We start from the raw sequence: 2,689 nt of genomic DNA on the forward strand, positions 1-2,689 counted from the left end.
CGATTTGTTACGAAACTAAAAATACGAAATCAAAAAAGGTTTACACATTTAAAGAAAAAAGTTCATCCAACTGAAAAAGTGCAAATCTTTAAAAAAGGTTCATCAACTTTAAAAAATGTTCATAAATTTGAAAAAAAGTTCATTGGAGTCGTAAAAAAAGTTCATCCAATTTGGGAAAAGTTCATTAAATTTGAATAAATATGAAATATTTTTTCAAAAATTCATTGAACTGAAAAAAGTTCATAAATGTTTAGAAAGTTCATAAATTTTGATAAAAAATAGTCCATTCTAAAACAAAATCATCAAATTTTTAAAAATTTCATTGATAATAAAAAAAGTTCATTTTTAATATTTTGGAATAGATTCATTGATTTTCAGAAAAACGTTCATCATATTTCAAAATATTCGTCGAAACTTGAAAAAAGTTCATCAATATTTTACAAAGTTCAGAGAATTTTTTTAAAAAGAAGATCATCAACTGGCGCCTGGATGGGGCTGCCCATTTACGAACACCACAGGCGTCAGTTAACTAAAATATGCTTTAACTGGCGCCTATGGCGTCAAATAGGAAATGCCAACTCCTGTGCCTCGCTCGTTGCGGCCAACTACCGAGCGGATGCTAGGGGGGGTCGACCGACTGGACCGGTACAGTTCTTTTTTTTGCCTTCAGAAATCTGATATTTTTCTCCTTTTTATGTTCCTTTTTTTCTTTTCTGTTTATTTGCTTTCTTTTTTTATTATGTTTTGTTTCGTTTTTTCTTTCCTTTTTCCTATTATTTTGGAATTTGTAGCTATTTTTTTAAAATTTAAATAACTTTTTCTGAAAATCCAATTTTTTTTTGAATTTATGAACAATGTTTGAAAAACGATGATTTTTTGAAATTTGGAACATTTTATAAAACCACAAAAAAAATCTAAGTTTTAATAGAAGTTTCGAACAAGAACTTTGTTTAGAAATTTAACAAAATTTTGATATATCAATTTTTCTAAATACCGATTTTTTTAAATATCGAACATTTTTTTGAAAATCCTGAACAAAGTTTGAAGTTACGAAATTTTTGTAAAAACGGTAACAATTTAAAATTAAGAACCTTTTTCTAAAAGCAAAGACGTTTTCTGAATTTGAGGAACAGTTTTTGAAAATCCAAAACATGTTTAGAAAATCCAGAACGTTTTGAAAATTTATGAACAAAGATTGATAAACGACAATTTTTAAAATTTGAAACTTTTATATAAGCAAGAAAATATTCGAAATTTAAGAACAGTTTTCAAACACGAATTTAGTTTAAAAATTGAAAATAAATTTGATATTTCAAACTTTTCTTGAAAATACCCAACATGTTTTGAATATACCAAACATTTTTTTAAAACTGAACATTTTTTTAATTTATGAATGTTTTTGAAAAAGGCAATTACTTGAAATTTAGAACATTTTTTGAGTTTGAAGAACAATTTTCAAAAATCTAGATTATTTGTTGAAACAAAAAATGAAAAGAACAGAAAGGAACAGGAAAGAAAAACGAAAAACGAAAAAAAAAGAATACCCAGTTCAAGGAACCTTTTAGATGTTCCCCAAAACCATAAAAAACCAGCAAAACTGCGGGCAGATGTTCCTCTTGAATAGGCCGACCCAGTTAAATCGATCGCTAGATCTTTCGAGTGTGGAGCCTCGACTACTTGTCGCAAAATGCGTCAAATAGGAGATTCCCTGACTACCACATTGGTTGGCTAGTGAGAAGATTCATTGGAGGAGCACACAAAAAGAGGGGCAAGCCTCCTTGACAAATCATACCTTTGTTGACCTTTTGACTAAGATCAAATATAGTATCTGTTTTTATCAGTTTAATGTCTGATACGTGAATTCTCATCTCCACATGATATTAAATTGTTTTTTATGTGGAAGGATCCACATATGTACTCCCTCCGTTCCAAAATATAAGACCTTTTAGGAATTTCACTAAAAGACTACATACGGAGCAAAATGAATGAATCTATATTCTAAAATATGTCTATGTACATCCGTATGTAGTTTATAGTACAATCTCTAAAAGGTCTTATATTTAGGAACGGAGGGAGTATGTTGCTAAATCGGTCCTTGAGTATCGCCCTAGCATTGCACTATTGCTAGGGGCCGGTACACCCCAACCAAATAAAATTTAAGATGTTTTCCAAATTATAAATAAAAAACTCATTTGAAGAGATTTACTAAGCTATTAAATATTTTTTATGTAAAAAGATAAATAAAATTTAAGTTTAAATTCATTTTACTTGTCCGATGTCGAGGTTAGAAAAGGAATAACTTAGAGACTTATTAAACCTTGCATAATGCCCAGGACACCATGATTGGTTTTACATCTCTCAATTAAATGTTCATTTTGGTGGTGGCGCCATTCATCATAGAAAGCAACAGTGCGCGTCCCTTGCGTCGCCCCCGCCCTGGGCAACTCGGGGCTCTCCAGCCCGAGGCGCCGCCGTCGCCCTCTCATCCTTCCCTCCTCGCCGCCGCCGGGTGAAACCCGCGTTGCAGACGACGGCCGCGGGGGGACTCCCTCTCCCGGCTCCCCTTCCTCCGCGGGCGGCGGATCTAGGCGGTTGACGGCGGTGTCATGTGACGATTGCGGTCGAGCGCGAGGGGGCAGGCCTCAGCGAACAGTGGCGGGGAGCGGGGCGCACGGCGGCAGTCCTCGGC

At 34.2% G+C, this 2,689-nt stretch overlaps 1 pseudogene; it reads left to right on the forward strand.

Annotated features, from left to right (window-relative positions):
• Window positions 1-1,788: 1,788 nt before the first annotated feature.
• Window positions 1,789-1,911, forward strand: LOC123433628 (annotated as a pseudogene).
• The last annotated feature ends 778 nt before the right edge of the window (window positions 1,912-2,689 follow it).

Source organism: Hordeum vulgare, chromosome 2H (assembly GCF_904849725.1).
Source record: "Hordeum vulgare subsp. vulgare chromosome 2H, MorexV3_pseudomolecules_assembly, whole genome shotgun sequence".
NCBI classification, from domain to species: domain Eukaryota; kingdom Viridiplantae; phylum Streptophyta; class Magnoliopsida; order Poales; family Poaceae; genus Hordeum; species Hordeum vulgare.